Source organism: Ictidomys tridecemlineatus, chromosome 7 (assembly GCF_052094955.1).
Source record: "Ictidomys tridecemlineatus isolate mIctTri1 chromosome 7, mIctTri1.hap1, whole genome shotgun sequence".
Taxonomy (NCBI): Eukaryota; Metazoa; Chordata; class Mammalia; order Rodentia; family Sciuridae; genus Ictidomys; species Ictidomys tridecemlineatus.
The window spans coordinates 65232170-65259855 of record NC_135483.1 but is presented as its reverse complement, the minus strand read 5'-3'; the positions used below and the strand labels follow the sequence as shown (position 1 = coordinate 65259855).

At 35.3% G+C, this 27686-nt stretch overlaps 2 long non-coding RNA genes across 16 annotated transcripts in view; one reads left to right on the top strand and one right to left on the bottom strand.

The window, feature by feature from the left end:
• Nucleotides 1-10961, top strand: part of LOC110597889 (uncharacterized) — a 437292-nt gene extending 426331 nt beyond the window's left edge. For 9 of the 15 annotated variants that reach the window (XR_013423964.1, XR_013423971.1, XR_013423967.1 and 6 more), the window contains one exon: nucleotides 6497-10960. This is a non-coding gene — a long non-coding RNA (uncharacterized LOC110597889). The other 6 variants (XR_013423960.1, XR_013423959.1, XR_013423974.1 and 3 more) reach the window with 2 other exon arrangements.
• On the bottom strand, nucleotides 55-26877 carry LOC144365481 (uncharacterized). The gene is made up of 3 exons (XR_013423975.1): nucleotides 26689-26877; nucleotides 6529-6618; nucleotides 55-1213 (listed from the first exon to the last, which is right to left on the bottom strand). It is a non-coding gene; the product is annotated as an uncharacterized LOC144365481 (long non-coding RNA).
• Nucleotides 26878-27686: the final 809 nt, after the last annotated feature.

Below are 27686 nucleotides of genomic sequence, written 5' to 3'. Positions count from 1 at the left end.
CCTTTAAATTATTTAAAGATAGGTACATGATTTATTAAAATAAATCCTCTAAAAATAATTATTGTAGACATTATGTTCTTTCAAGTATAGCACAGAACCTAAAAGAAGACAACAATATTCTTGTGAAATCCATTGAAATGTCTCATTTTGAATGAGATCTCAGTCATTTATCACAACGTAAGAAAGGACCACAGACAGAATAATTCAAGCTTTACTTAGCTGAGATGCTAGAACTTGCAGAACTGCTGGAACAAGAAAAAAAAATCATGGTAAATTTTATGATGAGTAAATGTTTCCATGTTTAAAAAAAAAAAAAACTATATGAAATGCTTCATGCTTTCCACACTTCTCTAGACACAAATCAGGCACAAATGCTGTTTATAAAACTCTATAAATGGTGCAGACGCATCTTCCTAGGAAGAAGGGTGACATGAGAACTCTTCTTTCCCCTTTGCCATGTGTTTTGTTAATGGACACAAATGAGCAAATGAATGAATGGGAGGGTGAATGAATAGGTCACATGGGACTTGACTGTCATTTGGTCAACTGAGGGACAGAGGACAAAGATTTAGAAGGGGGCCCTTCTGCCCTTGTTTGGTGCAGCTTCATTGCAACCGTTGTGATTGTTGATGAGCCTCTGGCCTGGGATTTATGCCTGGCCTCTCCTTATGCCTTCGTGTGCCTGACCCAGCTCTATTAGCATAACTTCCACTCCCAATGACAACATGAATAAAAGATGACTGGTGTGACCTCAGAAAGTGCCAAGACAGTATTGATGTAAGGAGACCAATATCCACTGTTTTATGCATTGCCATACAATAGCAATCTTAATAAAAGGCTAACCAGCATTATAATGTGTGTCTTCTTGATGTTTCTCTGACTCACATCACGAACTTTACTTTTTCATTCATTGTTGCTCCTTTGAGAGAATCACCAACAATCAAAGGTTTTGTTTAGTTTTTAACATGATGCCAGTCCTTTATTTCCAGGCGCTTAAAAAAAAAACAAAAACAAAGTAAACAATCAAAAAAAAAGTTTTGCTTTCAAAGTCTTCTCCATGTTAAAAAATAAAATTTCTTTGGCTTACTATCGGCTTCTGTTTACAGCAACCATCATTGTACAGAAATTAAGTATCTGCCTATCCTCTGACTTGAAAACCCATTTTAATATTCAGAATTCTGCCACAACCGGTTAATCTTCTTGCTTCTTCACACTGGGAAAATAAAAAATACAATCTTATTACCGGAAGCCCCTCAACACCAACATAACATTGCATTTTTTTTCCTTTTCATCTTGGCATATTTTAAAGACCTGTTATATAAGCAATTCTTAGATGCAGATGCCTGAATTATGTTGCTCCAAAAAGCTCAATGAAAGGAACTGCAAATGCATGTAGGAAATAATCAAGGAATACTCTCTTTCTGGAGGTTTCCAACCACGACAACACCAGTCAGTTAAACTTTTCATCACCCTTCTTTGTAAAAAAGACTGTGGAATAGGTAGAAAGGAAAAGAAAGATGAGAGCATAGCAGGCACCTAGCTGAAGTAATATCACACCTTGCCAACAGCATCCTTCATTATAATTTTTTTTTCAAAGCAAAGGCACAACTGGACTAATATTCACTCTTCTAATAACAAAGAGAAAATGGTGTGCTTTTCATTCTTCTTTTAGATAGCAAATCACAGGGTTCTTATGATATTACTCTTTGCTTTCTTACAAGGTCTGTTATTAGATGACGTGGGAATATGGCAGTATGTTAACAGCTATCACTGCGCATCTTTGGATCTTACAGGTAGATTAAAAATCATGTAAAGGAAAGCAATGGCTGAAGCATCCTACCAGCTCTAAACTCAGACTTACTGCTTGACACATTGATTGGGCCATTCTGTATTTTCAAAAGATGAAAGGCAACAAACAGAATACACAATTTTGAAGTATTTACCATAATGCCTTGGTCAAATTAAGTCTTATTGGGACACTGCATATATAATATAATAGAAGGTAATCTGATGTGAGTTGGTATCATGTATGCTAGTAGATTGTTATGGTTTGGAAATGTGGTGTCTCCCAAAAGCTCATGTTTAAGATAATGCAAGAATGGTCAGAAGGTGAAATGATTAGATTGTGAGAGCTGTGACATAATCAGTGTATTAATCCACTGACTTGTATTAACTGCGTGGTAACTGTAGTTGGGCAAGGTATAGCTAGAAGAGGTAGTTCTCTGGGGTCCTGCCTTTGGGATTTCTATTTTATCTTAGGTGAGTGGAACTATCTCTATGCTTCCAGATTGCCGTGTCCTGAGCTGCTTTCCTGTACCATGTCCTTCTGCCTTGCTTCAGGCCCAAAGCTATGAAGCCAGACAACTGTGGATTGAGATCTTTGAAACCATGAGTCCCAATTAAACTTTTTCTTCTCTATATAGATCCTTTAGTCAAAGATTTGAATGAGTAATTTGGGTATATCAAGATGTAGAGATAATGGGGCTGGGGTTGTGGCTCAGTGGTGGTGCACTCACCTAGCACATGTGAGGAGCTGGGTTCAATCCTCAGCACCACATAACAATAAATAAATAAAATAAAGATGTTATGTCCAACTACAGCTAAAAATAATTTTTAAAAGATGTAGAGATAATTAGATGACATTCACTGGAACTTTGTCTTAGAAGAAAACAATCCATCCTCTTATCTACAGGTTCTCCAAGAGGATAAGTGAGTAACAAGAGAATCATGTAGGAATCCAACAACTCTACTTCATTTGTCTTTTTTTCATTCTGATAGTGACTTCAACTAATGAAAGTTAATAAAGTCTCTTGCATAGGGAAAAATTATTGGAAAATGGAGATATTTCCAATCACAATTAAGGTGGCATTTGATGTTTAAAAAGAGAGAGAGAGAGCGAACAGTGGAGAACAGCCGGGATTCTTTAACACACACTATGATGTGGATCATTACACAATTTAGAGAGAGAGACTTGATGAGGACTAAGTAGATATGAACATAGCCCTATAAAACTCAACCTTGAGATTGCCAAGGGGGGAAAAAAAAACGTCACTGGCTGCTCAAAAAATTGAAGCAGATGTCAGATGCAAGCAGCTGTGGCCTGGGAAATTCAACAAAATTCCAATATTCAAATTGCTGCTCTGGATATAAACTGCTTGATAGCACAGTTTCAGATTTGATCTGGGTTGCCAGTGAACCATCTGTGTAAAATGAAAGTAATCTGTTGATGCTGTCCACACAGGTAGGCATCAGCGTCCTTTGGTGGGAGAGAGATGATTTCTGGCCAGCTTTTCAGGCAAGTCTTGTACTAACTAAACTCAGTTGTTAGAATCGTGAAGACGAGAATGCAGAGAAAATAAAGAAATGTTCGTCTTGATGTTTAAGGACTATTTGGAAGATAAGGGGAAACCCACATCCTAATTTTAAGTTCATATTACATAATGGGATATCCTGTGTAAGAATTAAGTTTGGGTGAGACTATCAGGAGTATTACATTTCCAACACCAAGGAAAACAGGATGATTGATACATGCAACCTGTCCTTATGAGGATGATAAAAATACATAGTAGGTTAACAAGCGAATTGTTCACCAAATTGTGAGCTTTAAAAATTTAGTATCACAAATACAGGAATAATTCTCCGGAGGATCAGAGAATACACTTTTTATTTTATTCAGCAATATGTTGGATAAAATAAACATATGTAGATGCTGAAAGGTTGCTCACAAATAGGTCAGCTTGTGGCGGAAGTCTTTCATAATTCAAGATACATCAGCCTTGGCAGTAGCTGGGAATAAGAGCAAGTAATCAAAAGTGACCTAAACCATGACACTAGAGTTTCCAGATGGTATAGAAAGGAGTCCATAATTTATGATTGCCGGTGCAGTAAATAAATCTAAAACAATAGGCGTGGATAGGGAAGCAGTCACAGCTGACCAAAAGAGCAGTTGTAATGCAACCCACAGAAAGCTTGGTGCCAGAAGTAATTGACATAGTCGTCAAATCAATTTCCTAGGGTGCAGACACTCGAGCACTCAATCTGATTCTGTATGCTGCACAACGTTTGGATTATACAGCTGCCTCTAATTCAGATAGCCTTAGCTCAATTCAAGGAACTGTCTGGAAGTGAACAGTAATTATTGGGCTTCCTTTCTGCAGGTTTACTGTTTTGTGGTCAAATTCCTTTCTTTTGGAATTGCACACATTTCACATTAATTATTTTATATTTAACTGCTATTTTTTTCTCTTTGATATCACCTTACTTAATGGCATCCATGAAATCCAATATCTAAGCACCAGTGGGGTACTGTTTCAGGATAAGAAAACATCATGCATAGTAGGATATTTTCTTTAATATTTATTTTTTTTAGTTACAGGTGAACACAATATCTTTATTTTATTTTTATGTGGTGCTAAGGATTGAACCCAGTGCCTCATGCATGACAGGCGAGAGCTCTACCTCTGAGCCACAACCCCAGTCCCAGGATATTCTTTATATTGATTCTGGAATTGGTCAGTTAATTACAATACATCATACCCATGTGAAGAAAGGGTTAATCAATTATTTTTTTCTGTATTTCAATTAATGCATTTTTAAAAAGCTTAGATAATCTTTTGCTGAAAATAGTTTCATTGGAATTCATTCATTCATTCATGCAATGTTAGCAGACTGTGTGCAGCACAACAGAGTCTTGATGAGACATCAGGGTATGGAGAGAAGGCACAAAAGTTCTGCCTTTGAAGGATCACAGTTTAGTGAATTGATGAAGCAGGTAAAGAATCACATGAGAAGAGTTACAGAAAAAAGTACAAAGGTTAGGAGCCACACAGAAGAAGCCCCTAACCCAGCTGTGGGAGGGCTGGGTTTGGAAAGCAGTGGGCAAAGGCTTTTAAAGATGTCTCTCATTGTCATTGAGAGTTGAAGCATAAGGAAAACTTTGCCAGATTGAAAATAGTCCTGGAAGACCCAACATCAGAAAGACAATAGCATTTTTAGGTAATCACATACTCATTATTGCATTTGCAACACAAGGTTTGTTAGGAAAATGAATAGCAAGTGTGGAAAGAAAAAGGGGCAGGTGTGGATCAGATGGAAAAGGTGGGAAGCACCTTACAAAACACTTTCACTCACTGTCTTTGGCTTTATTAAGCAGCCTTTGAGACCATGATTGCCCCATTTGAATATGAGCCAGGAACAAAAGTGAGAGAGGTTTGGCCATTTACTCAAAGTCACAAAACTAGGAGTAAGTCCAGGTCTATCACTTTAAAGATCACAATCTGAAGAGATCATTACATGACTTCTGTCAAGGAATTCCCATGGTTCTGGGTTCAGCCATACATGAAACTTTTCAAACTTTTGGAAAACAGAAAGGAGAAATGATGAGTTTAACAACAGCATGTGGGGGAAGGGAGAAGAACAGAAAGATAGAAAGGAAAGAGGAAGACAAAAAGAATGTACACTAATTTAAAATACCATAAAGATTTAAAAAAAAAAAAAGAGGCCATTACCCTCTTGGGTATATGGAAAGAAAGGAATCCCACAGGAGCTAGAGAGTCACTGGAATATCTATTGCTGCAAAAGATCTTTGTGAGACAAGATTATAAGATGATAAATCACATCATTAATGAACTATTTGTTTGCTATTAATTTTTCATTTTATCTTTAGCAATATGGTAGCCCGAAGGGTCAGGAAGAACAGATAGTGAATTGATTATGGGTGTAAATGGCTGAACCATCAACAAGAGATAGAGAGACAAAGAACCAGGAGGTGACCAGAGCTGGTGATAGTAAGGAAGTAGCAAAGACAACAGCACATGATAGGAGGTAGAATTCAGAACGAATTCTGAGAAGCAAATGAAAAAGAAAGACAAAGGAAATAACTCATAGAAGCAAAAGGATTAAAACAGAGGGGGGAAAAACAGTTGAACTGAGAAGAAATTTAAAGTGAAAAAAGACAAAGAATTAGTTTTCTACTTTTAAATAAAATTCATCTTAGGTGTATTTACAAAATAATACTTTCAATTGTAGAAAAACTAAGAACAAAAAAAATGCTAGAAAAGAGAGAAAAAAGTTTCTATTTCACAAAATGACAGTTTATATTTTGATGTATTTCTTCCTAGTCATTTTCCTCCAAACACACATATTGTGATTATAATGTAGGAATTTTTGTTTTCCTTTTTATTCTACTATTTTATAAATTTTTGCAATGCTGTATAATCAATATTTATAAAATGGCCTTTCAAGCATAATTTAGTGGCATTAGAAAATAACGTACTATTACTCATTTTTGACAATAATATTTTAGTTAGTGGTTGATTTCCAAATGAAAGAGATCACCTAGTTTTTTGTATTTCAATTTAATATTTTTATGGTCAGGGGAAAAAAACAACTTTATTCACAGAGGTAAGAGATATTTAAACAGAGATTATATTCGAAAGTTTAAAGAATAAGTGTTTCAAACATAAACTATATACTAAATATTTTCTGTTTTATCCAGTAATTCAAATAATGAAGGGAATCTACACTTACGTCTCTTTGAATTTTATGAAGACAAAGCAGAGAACAATGCTTGGTCCATGGTCCATGTCATCCACATCAAGAGTTTTTACTTGGAACCACCTGCAAGGAGAAAAAGAAGTGCTATGGGAGAATACATGGGCTTCTCTTCATGAACAGAGTGTGTAAGAACCCTGAAGGTAGACAGGGTTGAAAACACTTAATTCACTATTTTTTTTTCTAGTAAAAGATATGGAATCACCTTCATCCTTTAGCCTATCTCAGGAACCATCAGAGTCTTGAAAACCAACACTATTTACATAGGAATTTGTAACTTTTATTGTGCTTGATCAAGTTCATTTCATCTAGTTCTACAAGTTTAATTTATTGTAATTCTAATAAACCATTGTCAAAATTAACTAAATATTACCTTTCAGTCTCTATATAAGTGAAATCATTATGTCAAATTGTTTTAATGCAACATGTCAGATTCTTCTTTATCTAACATAAATAAAGTAATTTATCAGAGAGAAGAGAGTGACAACACTGGCATTTTTTTACAAGTGAGGCTGAAATGATCCTCTGAAATCCCCAAGGATGACAATTTAGTGAAATGATCATCTATTCACAGTGTTTCCATTGAAATACACTACAAAGAACAGGGATATTCAGGTTATAGCAAAAATATATATGGAGAACCAATTTCTAGAAAATAAATGGGGAACTACTTGTACTATTTGGGTTGGTAGATCCAAGGTTTCAAATGAAGATTCATTTGTTTTTAAAGATGGCTTTAGGGAGGTTGAGACAGCAGGTTTCCAAGTTTAAGGCCAGCCCCAGCAACCTAACAAGACTCTGTTTTTAAAAATTAATCAATCAATAAAAATATAAATAAGTAAAGAGGAGGGATTAGGGAAGCAGCTCAGTGATAGAGTGCCCTTGAGTTCAACTTCAACTTCTTAAAATAAATAAATAAATAATAACAACAACAACCAAAAAAAAAAAAAAAACCCTTTAAAATGACATGACAGTCACCATGTCACCATGTTAACACAAATAAACAGAATAAACCTAACTTCTGCCCTTTTGGAATGTTGATATGAGACATTTTAAAAAATTATTTCAAAATACTAAGAATAATCAAATTCATTACATCATACATAAGAAAGTACATAAGATACACTATTTTTTTATACATGTATATGTGAAAGAAATTGGATGGGTTTGTAAGAGGAAGAATTGCTGATAATTAGAGTTTTACATGAGAATAAATGAGTCAATTTTTAGGTATATGGGTCTGTTTTTTTCATTATTCATCTCTCAAACGACACATTTAATCGTCCTAGTTGTCTTTTGGAATATTTAAAAGCACTGAAAAATCTTTGAAGAAATGATCTCCCTTAGACTTAGAATGTTTCCTATGATATTTGGTAGTTGCATTTTGTTTTTTTTTATTAATTTAAAGGTATTTATTCAAACCACAGAACACATTTTAAACTAATGCAGTACCTAATGTTTAAAGACATCATTTTGTTAATATTAATTTGTATTAGCTATTTCTCTCATATGAATAACTTAAATTCTAAAGTCCTAGGAGCAATGTTACATCTTTAATGTAAATAAGAATAATCTAATAATTAACCCTGGAATTCTTCAGCACTAAATGTGAAAGCAAAATGAATTAGTGTTAATGATGAAAGCAATTCCAGACTCAATGCCCCAGACTATCAAGAGTTTTTTTTTTTTTTTTGTCAAGAAATATGTCATTAAAAATGGAAGTTTAGCTCAAAGGTAGAGCCCTTGCCTGCATGCACAAGGCCCTGGGTTCCACCATCAGCCCTATTAAAGAAAGAGAGAGAGAGAGAGAAAGAGAGAAGAGAGAAATGTACCAATTATATGTATTTTTTTTCAATAAATTTTCAGAAGGAAACCTGTGTAAGTAATTTTTCATGATTAATGATCATGGTAGTGTTTCTTTCAAAGCTCAGGCTGAATTTCTTGTGACTTCTTTTGTTCGATTAGCATAATACATTCATTTCTGTGAGTAGATGACTAGCCTCTAACCCCCACTGCCAGTATCTGGTTTCAGAGAGCATCACTCATTATGGAACAGTTGCTAAACACTTTTTATTGATGTAGCTACCAGGTCTAATTGTTGAACCAGTTTGTAATCCTCCTGCTGCTACAAAATAAGGATGTGAGAAATTTGTTGATTCATCTATCTTATTTGCAGTGCTTAGGGCAGGGTACCTCAAGATGTCACCACTGTTCAATAAGTCACTTTCATTAAGGGTGGAATTGATTCAATTGTGTCATCACTCAAATGTACAATTCAAGAAAAGACTGACACTTGTATTTCCCATTCCAAAAACATACATGCACCTTCAAAAAATAAGCACATAGTTTTCTACCCTGATCATGAAATTAGCATATTATCTAGCAGAAAATGTGATATATTAGTGAATGTGTTGTTATAATGTATGTGGAGACTTAATTTCTTTGAAAGAAGAGGTCTAACCGTATATTTTCATGCTGTCTGAGGAACAGGAAGTTACATCACAGGTCCAGAAGAAAAATAAACATTTATCAAAATGTCAAGTAAAATAGAAAGAATGAAAAATTTTCAAGATGCATGGCTTTATCTTATAAAGTTTTGCTGAGTATCTGCCTCCAAGGGAGACATTCAGGAACAAACAGAGTGTTAAGGTAAATGTGGAGGAGATGGTGGTGACAAAGTAGTAAGACTTCACCTGCTTTTGAAGCCGACTTCACCTTGTTTATTTCTTCATAGAGTGTGCCCCACGGAGCAGAGGGCAGGTGTGTGTGTTGTCCAGTGTAACAATAATGTGTCCCTCTGGGACAAAGTTTGGGAATGTTTACTTGATAAAAGATTTGGAATTCTGAACTCCAGATTCCTGTGATGTAAACTCACTGTATGAGCAACATCTGTCTGTCACCCCAAAGGGACCTGAGGGGCAACAGTAGCCAAACATGAAGCTTAGGCTGCTGCTGTTCTATGATAAACAGCATCTGAGGATGCAGGAGGCTGTCAGACTAACTAACTAGTGTAGAGAAGATAAAATCACAGGTCTTTCACAGAATTGACACTGCCATGTGGAATTTGGGGGGAGAGAGTTATATAAGTATATATATTTTTCATTTTCTAAACCCAAACAGATTATTTAAAGTTTAAACTAGTATTTTAATTTGTCCATCTTCTCTTTCACCTGTCCATTCTCATTCTCTTGTGTATGTAACTGATTGCACATCTAATTGGTGGGGTTTTCTGCACCATTCATATTACTTCCTAAGCTCATTAAAGACTTTGCTGACAGCTTTTACTGGACTAGTGTATGCTTTTACAATGTGTATTCTGCCAGTACTCTCATAACACCAGTTGTAAAGAGCTCAGTTGGGCTACAATCACGTCCCCTCATGAATAGATATAGGACCGTTCCATGAGCTCTGCAGGGCTTCCATCAAGGACCCAGGTAGTCTAGACAGAAAGAGAAACCTTGATCTTCAGGCAGAATTTCAACTGCTCAAACAAGTAGTGCAATGCCACAAAATGGGCCATGTGCCTTTTAGACCCGTGTAAACATATTGTTTTTCCTTAAATGTAATGTCCAAGGAATCCAAAAGGCATACAGAATGTGAACATATGAAGAGAGATACTAGAAGGGAAGCCACTCTTGATGGAGAATTCCTGAGTTGTTATATAGCTGACTGTAGAAGCCCCATGTCAAGACACACTTGAGGAATTCCTTTCTCTAAAGGAGGATGTCAAAATGTCACCCAAAGGTGATTTATGGGAGGGGATTCAGCATATAAAAATGTTGCTGTGAAATTCCCTAACATTGACTATAAAAATACAAAACTAAGTTTCAGTTCAGAAAATATCAGCCCTGTGGTGTTTAGTCCTTGGTACAGGCAGTGTGTAGGAGTTTCCAACATGCTTCTCAGTGTGGCATGGTGTTCAATTGAGTCAATGTGTGAAATCTCTGCAAAAAATAGGTAGGAAAAAGGATGTAATCTTATTCTGCCAAATAATTCCACTGAGCCATGAAAATAAGCACCAGCCATGAGTCTGAATCAAACTAAGGTGATACTAATCAGAACATTCCATGAGGTAATTTTATACGCTTAGGCCATTCTTTCTGGTTTCTGGGGCTTTATCTTCCAGAGACTCTGTTGGATTTCCCACAGGCAGATATTGTGCACTGTTAGCATTTTGGAGATTATTGATTTGAAAAGACAAAAAAACAAGGGAAAGATGATCACAGAAGTACACAGAAGCCCATGATGTTGCCCTGGGAATCTCTATTCTGAGACTAGATTAAAGAGGTCTTAACTACAAGTAGTAGTTATTTGAATAGTTTCCAAATTAATACCAGGTAGCTAAGTGTCCATTTGACCATGTTGCATTCCACTCTAAAACAAAAAGTTGTCACATTGATAAATTCTAAGATGTTTATAAATGCACAGTTAGTAAAAAGAAAAAAAAAGATAATGAGAATCTTTAACAAATTCAGTAATTTTCTTAACTTTCTTTAAGGTCAGATTAATTTAGGCCCTTTGATGAATACTTCTTCCCTTCCCTTTATCCTATACCAGGAGCCCCCAGTATGCTCCTATACAGGATCAAAGAGTTTTAGACACAGCAAACAGAATAACTGAAGGGTTCCCTCTCAATTTAGGCTAGGAAGGACCTATCCAAAGAACAGAAGATGCTTCTTCTAAATTCAATGTACTATGTGTTGGATCTGATCCTGATGAATTTCCCATCTACAATTTCCCCTTGACAAGTGACAGTTATAATCAAGGTCATGACATTTCTTTCCAACAACACACAATTGATTCCTTACTTCTGTTTTGTTTTGAAAATGCAGAATAGGCATTTAGGGGCTAAATATCAATACCATGAAAAATGGAAAGATGTCAGGAAGAACCATTTGCAGCCGACCATGTGCCTGCCCTAAGAGCTGGTTACACAGCTCAGCAAATACATGGCATGCACTTGTCTAGAGGAAGATGGACTGCAAATAAATTATTAAGGTTTTCCTACTGGCGGATGGGACATTTTCACATAGACTGCAATGCGTGTCATCACATACAGCAAAAGGATAAACAGGCATGGACCAGCTTGAGAAAAATTGATAGTGACTGGTACATCCTTATTCATAACCACTTCTTTTCAGATTAAGAAAGCTTCAAACAGCAATTTCTATAATAATCCTATAGACTCTTTTATAGATCTCCCAAATAACCCCCCTACACACACACTACCACAATGACCACAAAAACAAAAACAAAAAATCTACTATTGATTAGAAAATAAGAGTTTAATTTGCTGGCTCGATATTTGCTGAATCATCCAACCAGATTGTATTATAAGAGAGGTGAGTGAGTTGAAGCACATAGTTGATGAGAAGGTGAACCATGAAAACTTCTTTTTATTCTATGCTAAGGACATCTGAATTCATTCTTAGGAGCAATTCTGCTTCCCCTCAGTGACAGATGTCTATTTGCCTCTGTCTAAGTTAACAAAAGGAGATTATTTGAGGCAATAGGTGATTGACAACCTGGGAGTCTAAAAGTAGAAATGAGATCTAAACAAACATTTCTTTTTCTATTAAAAAAAAATATCCACAGTAATAGCTGTTAGGAGGTAGTAAAGAGATAGGTCCCAGACCAGGAAAAAAATGAAAAGGAAAGAAACAAAAGGAACAAAGAAAGAAAGAAGAAAACACAAAGACAAAACATTCACTGTACTTCAGCGTAAAAAAAAAATGTCAAGGATTGCAAGTGGCAGAATATAAAGAAAGAAAGTGTTGGGAGTCTGTCCTTTTGATGAATAGCAGGGAAAGCCATTAAGAAGAATTTTGTGGGCGTCCAAGGCTCAACTCAAAGCAAGCCCACAGAGTTGAATTTATGTCCCACCATCGACATTCACTGTTCTGCAAGGGAGCATATGGTGAAAAAATACTTTCGTAGCATATCTGGCCTACAATAGTTATCCCACAAATCTTACTTGAATCTATATATGCATGAGAGATTCAGAAGGTTTTATTTTATTTTCTAAAATTCTTGCCTATGGATGAAAACCTGTTTCTGATTTTGAATCATGTAATTATACAAAAGACTGGATTCTGTTGAATTTAACATTGCAAGGGTTGAGGAAAATTGCACTCTCCCCTCTTATTGGTATCTCTGGAAATATCAAGATGAAGTCTAAATTCTGACTTCTCAGAAATTTCTCATTGTGACCTCAACCTGGTCATTCACCAGGTGGGCTTAGTAGCTCCGCCCATAACTGGCTCAGTATGGATTAACTTAGCTCACTGGAATAACTACTGAGAGTAGACTATCTAGAGCCTTCCTAGACCAAAGCTCTCAAACACTGTCCTCTGCCCCTTTAAAAGCTGGGTCCCACCACTATTCATGGCACAACCTATCCTGTTTCACCCGGCTTGACCATCAGACCCTAGTAACCTTTTGCATTTGCATAATTTCCAGCCAACATATTTTTCTCCCTAAATCCTTTGTGCACACCTGTATTGTATGTGGTGTTTGTGTGTGTTTGTGCATGCACACACATTCTGGGAGCAACGACACATGACGAAATTGGCAAAAACTAAACTGATAAATGACTACTCTCCCTTAGAAATTGAGTGGCCACTGTGCTTGACATTCAGTCTTGTTCTTGGTTCCTGTTCTTGGTCTCTTTTTCTAAGCTGTCCTAAGATGCTGAATTTAAGTGGGTTTGCTTCATAACAAATACCTGATGTGTGCGTGTGTGTGTGTGTGTGTGTTTTATTCTGTTATTTTCATGAAAAAAAGTTGACAAAACACTTTTCTATATTATGGACTCTTCTGTTTGCTTTATAAGTATTAATTCCTTTACTCATTGTAATAACCTTATGAAGTCGATAGCATTTTTTTTAAGTCTCATGTTAAAGAAGAGAAAAATAGGCCACAGTTTTGCCAAGGCTCAGCCAGCTAGGAAGTGGCAGTCTGGATTGGAGCCACTTGATTTGGCTTCTTACTTCCTGTTTATGATTTCTCACTATGCTGTGCTCCTTTCTGTACTACCCTTTTTGTTTACAATATATAAACAAACAACAAATAAAAAACAGTCCCATGACATAAAACTTAAAAAGTACAAAATCTTTCCAAGCCATTGTTTTCTGACCTTCAATTTCTGGCTCTAGATGTAACTATTGCTGTGGTATCCTTGACTAACTATGCTTTCGAATTTTCTTTAATAAATATGAGTAAAGGTAGCATATATACCCCCCAACATTTTAAACAAAAACTTTTCATTAACTAAATACATCATTTAACCCATTAGGTATTTTCTTACACTTAATTTTGCGGTTCTTTTACATCGATTTCAAAAACCCTGCTTCTTACTTTTTAAATTGGCTGAATAGTTTTCCTATATATAAGTGTAATAAACTTATTTGACCAATCTGCCATTAAATTACATAATTAAGTTGTTGCATATCCTTTGCCAGCCACAATGTCTTAATGTCAGCATAGACATCTGTGAATCTTTCAGTTAGACAATTTTCAAGAAATGGAATATCTTTATTTTAAATTTTTAGCACCAAATTGTGCTTTATGGACAGGTTTTACTAATTCACATTCCCACAACAGTGTGTGTTTCTCCAATACCTTATCTAACACAATGGGTCCTAAGACTGCCAATGTGTATCTGGGTCTTGGCCTATTGTGTAGGTGAAAATAGCATTTGTAATTTTAATCTGAGTTTTTATTTAATTCCACTAAGAATTGTTTTTTTGTGACTTGTTTTTCTCATATATTGTCTACATTTTTCTTGTATTTTCTGACTTTCACTCATGGAGTTGTAGAAATCTTTTCCATGTTTAAGTGATAGATCTTTGATATTATCTAATTTACAATTATTCTTTCTCAGATTGGCATTTATCTTTTGACTTTATTTATTTTAGATCATGAAGAAATTATTTGTATGCAGTTAATTGAATCATTCATTTATTTTAGTGACTTGAGGAATTTATGTCATAGTTAGAAAAGCCCTATCTTTATTGAAATTTTTAAAAAAACTATATTTTCCATAATAATTTATGCTTCCATTTTTATTTCTGTTTTCATATTTGATCCATCTAGACCTTATTTCTGAATACAAAGTAAAGATCCAGCCTTTTTTCATTAGTGCAGGTCATTTATATTTTTCCAAAACAACTATTCTATTCTGTTGACATCCTACTTTTCAAAAATAATGCTACTTTTCTATTTTGAAATATTAATTGTGTCATAAATGTTTTATGTGTAGATCCATTTGGTGTATTTTCTATTATGTTGCATTGATTTGTATATTTTATGTACCGGCACAAAAATATTCTAATTGTTACTACTTTACACTACATCTGAATCCAATCGAATAAGTTCTGCCTCATCACTCTTCGTTGTTTTGGTCATTATTGCTAGTTGAAGATGTTTTTAAATCAATTTAATAATCAGCTTGTCGAGTTAAAAAATATATCATTATTTTTGTGGTCACATTAACTTTATATATCAACTTAGGTGGGACTGATATTTATATAATGTATTGTGGTGACTATTCCAAAAAAAAACTGAGACTTCTAATTTGTTTAAGTCTCCTTCTAGGTCATAGAGTAACATTCAATGCACATTTTTTATAGAGGATTATGAGTACTTCTTTCTATATTCTGTCTTATTCATACATGTCGATACCACTGAGATTGTATACTTTTCTTCCATTATTTCTTCAAAGTGGCGATTTTTATATGAATGCCATGGGTTTTCATATTAATGTATTTCTCTTTTACTTCTTTCGTGACCTGCACTAATGAATAATTTATGTTTTGCTCATTGCCATCCCTTCCCTGAGCTTTTATATTTCTGCTTTGTGCTTTTCTGTTATAAATACACTTTATTAAATTTTAAAATTCCAGATAAATTTGTCTTGTCACAATTTTTATGTTTTCTGGCAAGATTTGTTTCTTTTTAAATGTTCTTCATTTGTCATTTGTTTTTCTTTCTTGCCTTTTCTCTGTGTGTGTGTGTGTGTGTGTGTGTGTGTGTGTGTGTGTTTGCATATATGTGGTCTATCTATGAATTCTGTTCTTGTTTTTCATTACTACTAATATTGAGAACTGTTTTAGTCTGGGTTTTTGCTGCTGTCACTAAAAGATCTGACCAGAACAATTGTAGAGGAGGAGAAGTGTACTTGAGAGCTCACAGTGTCAGAGCTCTCAGTCTATGGACAGTTGGCTCCATATCTTGGGACTCAAGGTCAGGCAGAAGATCTTGGCAGAAGAGTGTGGCAGAAGCAAGTGGCTCAGGTGATAATCAGTAAGCAGCAGAAAGACTCCACATACCAGATACAAAACATATACTGCAAAGGCGTGCCCCAGTGATCCATTTCCTCCAGCCACACCTTCAGCTACCAGTTAATCCAATCAAGAGATCAATCTACTAATTGATTTTAGGCTCTAATAACTCAGTCAAGTTTCCTCTGAACCTTCTTGCATTGTCTTACACATGAGATTTTGGGGAGCCCCTCACACTCAAACCATAGCAAGGGCTATAATTTCTCTTTCACTCATCTATTTTTAGAATACTTAGAACACCTTAATATAAGCTGAAAGTTTAGGACATTTCTTGAAGTGTCACAAATATTGAAACAATACACACTTTCTATTGATGGATAAATAATGTTTTATTATATGAGAGACAATATTATTAAACATATTATCAAATTTTAAGATGGGAAAAAATAGAGTATAGTGATTTCTATTTTTAAAGCTAAATTTTGACTCATTCAACATATGGTAATAGAGTGTGTACAATGTTCCAAGTATTAGGAGACACACAAGAAAAATTAAAAAGAGTATGGAAGAGGGACCCTGGGCTCAATCTTAAGAAAATAAAAGACTTTCTAGAAGAGGTAGAAGTTGAACTGAGTCTTGAAGAACAAATACAAGTTAGCCAAAGAACAGAGATAAAGCTTTCTGTCAAAGGAAGTCTACTATCAAAGACACAAAACCATCATGATGCCGTCTCAAGTTGGAGACTGCAAGAATTTGAAGATCCTGGATACTTGCCTTAGAATGTGCATGTTGATGAGCATCTCTGATAATCATATTTTTTTAGATAATATCATCATAGAAATTTGTCCTTTTTCTTACTGACCAAAATAATGATGATGATAAAATCATTGATTTAGCAAATTTCCATAATTCTTTACAGAGAAATAATTATTTTCCTGACAATGTGCATAATTTTGTAGGGAATATAAAGATAAAAGGACTTGTTTCTACTATGATATTAAAATTTTTATACTTGTAGTAACTGCAAGTAAAAGGCATCTCTTTGGCTGTCACTGCCAAACTCTCCATCTCCTCCTGCCATTTTTATGTCATTTTATTGAATCAATAATTTGTGGAAGTACTCCTTATACATTTATGTCTCTTGTGGTTTACTTTTCACATAGAAAGATATTTTTTAATAACAATATTAATTTGGATTTCTTAATGCTCCTTGACCCATGACTTAATTTGGTTTTGGCATTTCACTTTCCAAACTCGCAAAATACGATGTAGGAAATACCTCATGCACATTACTTTAACGTTTATTATTATGTTCATTATGTTTTTTAATGTAAGAAATTATTTAGATTTAATTCAATCAGCTATGATCTTTTTTGCATCTCGCACATATTCTTGACTTTTACAATCATTAAGGGAAATCAAAAAAAATTTGATTTTTTTGATTTCTCAGAAATTTTTATTTTTATGTAGAAAAAGAATATAAAATTATAGTCTTGTTTTCTATTATTCTTTCCTTATAATTCAAATACACTTCTTTTGACATGTACTTTTGCTGTATTTAAGAATTAAAATATAAATGAACTGTTAAGAAATGCATTAGCATTGGAATCTGACTTTAGAAGGTAATCTTAGTTAAGGTGGCTCTTTGGGAGACTAAAATTGAGACAATCACCTCCCTGCCTGGCTTTTGGATCAGAACCAAGTTGTATCTTGAAATGTTTGCCACAAATTACACATCACTGTAGTTTGGAGCAAATATTAGCACAGTTGCTGCTAAGTGGAGTAGCTATCTTGGGCTCACACGGATCCCAGTTCTCAAATTCAGAAACTACTCTGATGAGTTAGGGAAGTGCAATAGAAATCTGAAGAGAAGAATTTAAAAAGAACCCAAATATAGATGTTAATTGTTTATAGATCATGTAAAAATGTCTAGTTTCTCTGGTAGAAGACACGATAGCAATGCTTTTGGCTAGATTAAGATTCTGAAGGTTAATATTGATGCTGTAGCATTCCAGAACATGCTGAATAGAAAGATGAGTGTTTAGCATATCGAGTGTCATGCTGTTGAGAAATTAACTAGCTATTCATTTAGTCTTAAGCATTGTTGCAACAAGATTTACATTTGAATTTTTGAAACGATTATGAACTGGCAAAGGGCTGAGAATAAACCTACGTTTCTCTACCACCGCCATGGGAAATGGAAAATCTTAATTACAATGCTTGTCTTTGAATAATATTTCAGTTGTAACAGCACATTTTTTTCCAATTTTGCATGATAAGTGCATTAATATTTATTCATATTCTATGACCTTTACATAATTCTTCTGGGTGCTATTTTCCAAACTATGATGTTTGCTCTTTTTTTAAAAAATTCTTTAATACTTACCATTTATGTCCTTCCAGCTCCTCCATATTCTATAAAGTATGGAGATCATTTAAGAAGGAGCTAGAATGGGATTTTTAACTCAGTTTCAACACTTTAGAATTTATGGAGGAAAATTGTTATTAATGCCTCTTTATTACACGTGAAAATTAATATGAGTTCATTTGTTCCCTTTAAAATACTTGATTTTAAAACAAAAGTCTGAAACAGAAGACTGCAAATTCAATAATCCCATTTATAAAAAAAATTGTGAAAGGAAAAGCTAGGATTGTAGAATTTGAAATGTTTCTGAAGTCCTGAGGGTGAGTGAAGGGATTTACTACTGTAAGAGTAAAAGAAATTGAAGTTAAAGTGTAAAAGACCGGGCATCGTAAAGTTTCCAAGCTGCAGGGCCTGAGTTAAAAAGTGAAGGACCAGGTATTGTTAAAATCCTCTGTTAGGACAATACCCAAACTGCCCAGTAAATATTCCCACTGACTCCCTGGTTGTCTAATAACCTGGGACTCTGTGTAGTTTGTCACGTAGTCCTTTAGGCCCTAAAACCAATCAGTTTGAATGTGTACCTCGCTTAGAAGTGACCAATCACACCTGCCCAGCCTGTTCCCGCCAATGAATGTACTAATCATGTCTCAGAGTTGTTGTTCAATTTTCCTGCGCCTCATGATGATTTGTTCTGATGTATGCAAAGCCCCCCGCCCTCCCCAAAAAGTGTACTTAAGCTCTGCTTGACCTCTGTTCTGGGCTCTGGACCGCTCTCCCTTCCTGAGTGAGCCTTGAGCCTCAGCGCACTGAATTAGGATCCTCTTCAATAAAAATCCCCTTACGCATGTTGCATGAAGCTGGTCTCTTGTGGTCTCTTCCTCCGACGCTTCGCCGGACCCTTACAACTACCACAGGGCACCAGAGCTCTTTGGGGGGTTGACATAAATATTCTGTATCATTATTATGGTTATAGGTACACATGTTTGTCAAAAAGTCACCAAATTAACCATACTCAGTGGTGCATACACATAATCCCAGCAGTTTGAGAGTCTGAGGCAGGAGAATCACAAGTTCCAATCCAGTCTCAGCAACTTAGTGAAGCTGTAATCAATTTAGTGAGATTTGCTCAAAATAAAACATCAAAAGGGCTGGTGATATGGCTCAGTAATGAAGTATCTCTGGCTTCAATCCTCAGTACCAAACAAACAAAAACAAACAACAAACAAATAAAACAGAGTGATATTGGCAAAAGGGTGGAGTAGGGAATTAAAAACAAAAAAAAAATCATCTCTCCACAGCAGCAAGTAATGAACTAGCAACAACTGTCAAACTATTTTAGAACTCTGCAAGTTAACCAAATGTTTACAGCAATCATGGGAACACTTACTCAAAGAAAAGAGAAAAGCTAAGTCCTAGGAAGGAAGCTTGACATCATTTTAACTTACCCCATGTTATGTCTCTCACCCACAGCTCAGTGTCCTTGAACACGGCCAGTACAGATACAAGTACCAGACCATATTCTCAAAATATTGTGTTGCTTGTTTTAATCGCCTGTTGAGTCTCTGAAGGACTCCCTTAGAAGTCTTGACTTATCTCAACTAACCCTGATGTTTTTTTCCAATTACATTTATGTATACATGAATATGCTACAAAGAAACCCACCATTCTGTATAATTAATAGGCACCAATTTAAAAAAAGCAAATATATTAGTTTCTGCTGCCTGGCAAAAGGATAACAGTCAACAACAGATGAAAGACCTTGGAAAAAAGGGTGGAGAAAGAAAAATTTAAGATATTAATCCTAAGAATTAATGAAATCACTAACAACCCCAAAACACATAGTAAAATCTTCACACAATAATTAAAATTAAGCAACATGGAAAGATGACAGTAAGGAAAGAATAGAGGAACAAAAGTTGAAAGGCGAGTGACTCACCTGAGATGGAGATTCAACCAAGAGATTTTTTTGGGGGGGGAGGGCTGCCCAAAGGGGAAGAAAAGGAGAGGAAGAGAGCAGAGAATGTGAACTTGCAAGTTTAGGCTTAAGAAGGGCTGCGTAGGCGACACGGAGGGTGCAGATTGGCAGGGCGACTCAGGAATAGGGAGCAGACGCTGTGTCCCTCTGGGATTGGTCGAGAAAACTTTTGACTTTGGTGCCCTTGGCTTGGCACCTCTCAGAGAGGAGGGGGAGTGGTAAGGGATTATATGATGTTCTTCTTGAGAGCTGGAAAGTTAACTTCAGCGGGGAGAAACCCGATGGGGGAAATAAAACCAAAAGACAAGATCTCCTACACACCCAACAAAAGTTATAAAAGACACAGTAAATACTTTTAGTAATGACATTAGTCCTATTTTGTGAGAGTTTTACCCAACCCTCCTAAAGCCCCACCTTCTAAAACCATTGCCTTGGAGATTAAAATCTCAACATTCAAATTTTGGGGAAAAAAACCATCCAGACCAAAGCACCCACTTATCAAATGAGCCCCATAATATATGGGAAAAAACAACAACAACAACAGAATTGAGGAGAAAGATGGACAGTCAACAACAACACCAATAAAAACAAATATCATAAACCTTAATATCCTACTTTCAACAGATCACCAAGGAAATACAATGATTGACCAACAGGACAAACCAGTTTGACTTAACAGATGCATATGAAATTCTGTACCCAAGAACAGGGTAATACATATCCTTCTCATGAGCACACACATGTAATACTCTCTTCCACAGATCACATGTTGGAACGCAAGACAGGTTTCCACTTGTCTTGATTGAAATCACACATAGTAACTTTTCTGACCGCAAGGAATAAAGTTAGAAAAAAAAAAGTTATTGAACAAAATGAAATCTTGAAAATCCACAAATATGTGGAAATTAAATAACATACTGTTAAATACCCCAATGGATCAAAGAAGAAATATAAGAGGTTTTAGAAATTTCTTAGAAATGATCAAAACCATACATAATATCTTAAAACTTACTATATGCAGTAAAACAGTGTGCTCAGAAGGCAATTTATATCTGTAAACATTCTCATTTTAAAAGAATAAAGATCTCAAATTAATAACTCAATTTTGCCTAATGAAATAGAAGAGAAAAGAATATACATAACCAAAGAAAGCCAGGGCAAGAAAATTATCATCAACAATGGAAAAATAGTGGAAATGTTCAATGAACCAAAAGTTTGATATTTTTTGAAAGGACAAAACATTTAGAAATTAGGGATGGTCGTGCAAGCCTATAATCTTAGATACACAGGGGGCTGAGGCAGGAGAATCTCCAACTCAAGACCAGCCTCTGGAAATTAACAAGACATTGTTTTAAAATTTAAAAACTAGCCAGACATAGTGACACATGCCTGTGATCCCCATAGTGTGGAAGGCTGAGGCAGGAGGACTGCAAATTCAAGGCCAGCCTCAGCAATTTAGCAAGGCCTTAAGCAACTTAGTGAGACCTTGTCTGAAAATAAAATATATAAAAGGGCTGAGGATGTGATGCTCAGTGGTAAAGTATCCCTGGCTTCAATTCCCAATACAAAAACATATTTTGAAAATAGAATAAAAAGTACTGAGAATGTTGCTCAGTGGCAAATATGTAGTACCAAAAAAAATGAAAAAATAACAAATATTTGAGAGAAGCTATCAAAAACAAAGAGCTCTCTCAACTTTTTAAAATTAGAAATTAAAATGAGGCAATTATTAGTGACCTTACAGAAATAAAATGGTTTTAAGAAAGCGCTATGAACGAGTGTGTGCCAAAATACTGGATAACTGAAGTGAAAATGACAAATTTCTAGAAATACACAAAATTTCAAAACAGACCCAAGAATAAAAATTAATTTATTGAATCAATAATAAAAATGGAGCTAGTAACAGAAAATTCAATGGGTCAATTTAAAAAAAAAATGCATCTTCATCAAAAGCAACAGAAAGCATATGACTAGATGGTTTCACTGGTGAACTGCTACCAAACAATTGGTAATTCAGACCCATCCTCCTCATTCTCTTTCACAAAGTAAAGAGGAGGCAAAACTTCTGAGCTTATTTTCTGAGGACAGTATTTACCTGATGTTAAAGCCAAAAAGGATATCAAAGAAAAGAAAGCTACAGACAGCACTATGAATATAGATGCAAAAATCTCTTTAAAAACACTGGAAAGTTTTTAATATAATATCATATTAAAAGGATTAGGCACCATGACCAAATGGGATTTATCCCAGGAATTTATCATATGGATTTATCCCAACCTTATATGAAAAACAATCTAATAAACTGTATTAGTAGAGAGAGAAAAGGAAAAAAAAATCACGATCATCTCATTTGATGGAGAAATAGCAGTTGACATAATTGAACACACTTGTATGATAAAAACATGATAAAACTAAAAGTAAAAGGAAATTTCCTCAGCTTGATAAAGGGAATTCATTAAAATATAAAGCTAAGGCTTTGGGGGACAGGGGAGATAGTTCAGTGATAGAGCATTTGCCAAATATACATAAAGAAGACACTGGATTCAAGTTCCAGGACCACAAAAACAAACAAAGAAAGCGAAACATAAAACTATCAGAGCTGATAAATATGAAACATAGTTTAGAACTGAAAATCCTCCTGCCCTTGGATTAGGAAATTCTTTGAAGTAGTTAATTTATCACTTTTTTAAAGAACATAAACATATTTTGTTTTAAAATAGTACATATCAGGAATCTAATTATAAATAAATTTTTTTTGAGGAGATGACTTAATTGGACTAAAGGTCAAAAACAACTATAAAATAATGCTAACATACCTTACTATTATTTTTTTGTGTTGCTTCTCTTTAGTAGTACAGACTTTATCTAGGTCTAAAACATTAATTTTTAATTATAATTTTAAATACAAAACTTATGTACATATATATGAGTTATTTGAAGACATATGCTTGGAGTTTTGTCTCTTCAAAACTAACTCATGTTATTCTACATAATTAGTAACATAAACAACTCTGAAAAATAATTAAGCAAAGTCTTAAAAAATTGACTTAAATCCTCAAATAATAATGTAAATATTGTGTTTCTACTTGGGGGTTGTCTTCGTCTAATTTCTGCTACTAAGACAGAATACCACAGACTGTGTAATTTTAAAAGAAATTAATTTTTCACAGTTCCGGAAGCTAGAAGTCCAATATTAAGAAGCCAGAATCTTGTATGGATCTTCTTGCTGTATCATAACATATTGAATGACATCATATGGAGAAAGAGTAGGAATGTATCGGCTTAGATCTTTCTTTTCTTTCTAAAGTCACTAACCCTTTATGAGACCCCCTCCCTCATGACCTCATCTAACTGTAATTACCTCCAAAGGCCTCACCTCACAATACCAATAGCATATAAATTTGGAAATCAAGTTTCTAACTACTTGTATTTTGATCAACACATTCAAATCATAGCAGAGACCAAACTTAAAATACCGTGGTCTTTTTTCTTTTGGAGGGTGGTAGATTTAGAATAACATAGAATTCTTCTGGAAAAAAGGAGAAAGAAAATTTTCTTTTCCATCCACCACCCATAAAAACATGCTGTCTTTCACAATGGAGACTAATTTTAATTTGTAAATTCATTTGCATCAAGATAATATTGATGGATATTTTTAAGAATGTTTCCCTCCATGGTGTCATTTCCATTTTATCAGCTAGCAAAAGACCTAAAAAGTGTTGGGTCTCTGTTGATGGCCTTAGAAATACTTCAGTAGATTGATTTTCAACTTAGGGATGTTTCCAAGACCTTTAGGATTTTATTACATGATGTACACCCTCACTCATCACCTGAAGGGTTAATCCTGTGTCAATTGGTTCTCAGATCTCTCCTTATCACCTGCAATCCTTCTTCCAGCAAAATTCCACTATTGAAAAATATTGCCTCTTGTGCTTCTGTTATGATTCTTAACATTGTAAGGACATTAGGAGGGCATTGGTGGGGGGCTGGGATAAAATATAGCCTGTTCTTCTGGATTGCATCTTTCCATTCCATAAGGACTTGTGGGTGCAGCATCTGCAGGTAGACATATTGCTGTGTCTGAACTCTACTATTCTGTGGCAGATGCCGCAGGCTTCTTCCACTTGGTGCCCAGAACTTGGCAGTACCGAAAGAAGCACACAGCAGGGATGAGAGGATGGGCCAAAGAAGCAACTGCCCTTGTCACAAGCAAGAAGGACTTGTTCTTCAAATGGATGAAAGTAGGGCAAGTGGGGTGGCAACACAATGGAAGCCAAAATGTGCATGCCTAGAGGAGGCCCATCCTTCTTCTTAGGAATGATATGGACTGGTTTTTATGCTTGATAACATAGCATATTCAAAAAAGAATATTTTCTTAGCCAGCATTAGCTACTGTTGTTCTACATGGATTGCCATAAGGAAAAGATAGGAATAATTAGGTATTTGGGAACAGAATTATGAAGGTGGGGACAGCTGACATTTATGGATTGAAAGCAATGTGAAAATGTACAAAGACAAAAAGAGAAAAGGCCCAGTGGAAAGCAAGAGGACAACTAGTGGCATTATCAACAAAAAGAAAGCATTTTCTAGGGATTCAACCATTTGGACAATTGAAGACAGGCAAACAGCATGCCATCAAGTGGAAAACCAAAATGATGTCCCGGGAACAGATATTTCAAAGCAAAACTAAATACATCTGCATGGAATTTTTATTTAAAATGGAGTAGTAAATTCAATGAAAACTTTTTCCAAATGCAGACGACATGCCAAAGCTTAGAAGAACAGGTAGAAAGAAAAACAAGAGATTGGAAGGACTTTAAAAGAAGGCTGTGTTTTACCTCTTCAGGTGATTTGTGACTTCATTTCTTCTAGTTAGAAAATGACTAGACCCTGCTCTACTTGTAGTCACAACCAGACCATAATTTATTTCACTTTCAGTACCTTCATTTTGAAACCTTGACAGTTCAATCCAGAGAGAAGTTCCCATCAGTATTTGAAGAGGAGGACAGATTTTTGTTCTGTGCAAGAATATGGAGCTTATTTAATTTTCTTATTTCCTAGGGGTACTATCTAATATCTTGTATTTGGTCTGTAGGAAACAAAGTTCCTCTTTTTATTTTCTAAGGTTCAATATTCCCAGAGTGGTGAAAAGATATTCAGATATTCAGGCAGGCTGGTGCTTGCTAAATAATACCTGATATTGATCTGCATATCAGCAAATCAGCCAGTTATTTCTGTTCTGAATAATTCAGAAAAACAAAGTTGGCCTATCGCTCTCGCACTGAATAGCAGCATTTCTTTCAAAAACAGTCCCTCTAGATAAGCCCATATCTCAACACTGTGTTAAAGACTGTTCTATAATGTAGGGAATCAAATTAGTATCTAATCTTGCACTTGAACCTGCACAAAAAAGGTTTTTAGAGAAAGGAAGAAAAACAATGCCAATGAAAACTATACTTCCTGAGCTTTTCAAAGTCTTCTAATCACAACACAGCTCAGATGCTGCTTTCTGAGTAATGATTCTTTGTTTCTAACAATTACCAAACTTGATTTAATGTAAGTTTGATAATAAAATAAATGGGAACCCAAACCAATGTTGAAGAAACAGATCAGCTGCTAATTTTTCTCTTAGCTGCCTGGATTCTTTAAACCTGGATTTGCAAACATACAAGACAGTAAAATAGATTAGATGCTGAGAATTGCTAACAGCCTTGAGGCCACTGAGTCCCAACCTCTTCTTTTGGGTAAGAACAAATTGAAGCTTAAAGGATTAGTGGGATAGCTAGGGGTGCAGAGTTACTTACTCATACTGCTGTGACTAGGTCTCAAGATTATTTTTCTCTTTTTCACATCTCCTCTTTTTCTTTTAAAAAATATCCTTCACATGCACCTTTCCCCAATCAAAGCACAGTTGTTTCCTCAGGGGCTTGGTTCCAGGACACCCTCTTTCCCACCCTTACCCAGTCTCCCCCAGGATGCGAAAATCTGCTGTCTGTGATGCTCAAGACTGCTATATAAAATGACATAGTATTTGCATGTAAATTATAATACCTTCCCTATTCTTTAAACCATCTCAACATTATTCATAATACCTAATACAATGTAACTGCCATGTAAATAGTTGATATACTATATTGTTTAGGGAATAGTGACAAGAAAAAAGACTGAACATGTTCAGTAGAAACACAAATTAAAAAAAAAAATTCTATCATTGGTTGGTTAAATTGAGGCTGGAGATGTGGCTCAGGCGATAGCACGCTCGCCTGGCATGCGTGTGGCCCGCGTTCTATCCTCAGCACCACATACAAACAAAGATGTTGTGTCTGCCAAAAACTAAAAATAAATATTAAAAAAATTCTTCTCTCTCTCTCTCTCTCTCTCTCTCTCTCTCTCTCTCTCTCTCTCTCTCTCTCTCTCTTTCTCTCTCTTAAAAAAAAAAAGGTTGGTTGATCCACCGATGTAGAATCCAAGAATTTGGAGGGCCAAATGCAATGGGTACATAGTTTGGTAAGTACCAGTTTCTCTCCCTTTCTTCTTAGGATGGACTCTCCATGAAGGAGTGAAACAATGTTGCAGGCTCCAACATATACCACAATTAATTCTATAAAGGCTTTCTTCCCTCTTCAACTGGATGTTGCTTGAAGGAAATATCTCTTCCATTCCTTCTAAATATTCACTCTTATATCCTTCAGATTCTAAAGCAAAGTCTCATACCTGGAAGATATAAAGATTTGCAGATAAAGAAATTATTGCACTTTAAAACTGTTAGGGACTGTACATGTCTCCTGAAATTCAGATGTTGAAAATTAAACCCCAATGTAATGGTTGGGAATAGGACCATTGGAAGGTAATTAGACTGTGAGGGTAGGGACCTCATGATGGGATTAGTGCCCTTATTGAGTAGCCTCTGGGCTGCCACATGCTTATGGACATTTGGGTGGGGGGGTACCAGTTTCCCAAGAAGTATTTAATTAAACTCTAGTCCCTTAAGATGATCCAAAAATTAAAGTATTCTTGAACTCAAATGAATTGTATCCCTACTTGGAGGATCCCCAAATGCATAATTATTATAGTGTACAAATCCTTTAGAACCTATTTATATCAAATCAGTATTTCAAGACATTTTTAAAACATAAAACTTCTTAACATCCTGCAATATCATTTTTGGAAAGGCTGATCCAAGATCCAGAGATCCAAAAATAAATCATGGATATTTATTCTTGTTTAATTTTATTTTATTATTTTTTCAGTACTAGGGATTGAGCTCATTGGTGCTTTGACTGAGTTACTTCCCTGGTGATTTTTAGATTTTATTTTGAGAGAGTATCTCACTAAGTTGCCCAGGCTGGCCCTTAACCTTATGATCCTCCTGCCTCAGCTTCTCAAGTAGCTGGGATTGTACCACTGTGCTGAGTCCTACTTAATTAAAAATGAGAGAAAGGAAGAAAGAAAGAAAGAAAGAAAGGAGAAAGAGAAAAGAAAGAAAACGGAGGGAAGGAAGGAAGGAAGGAAG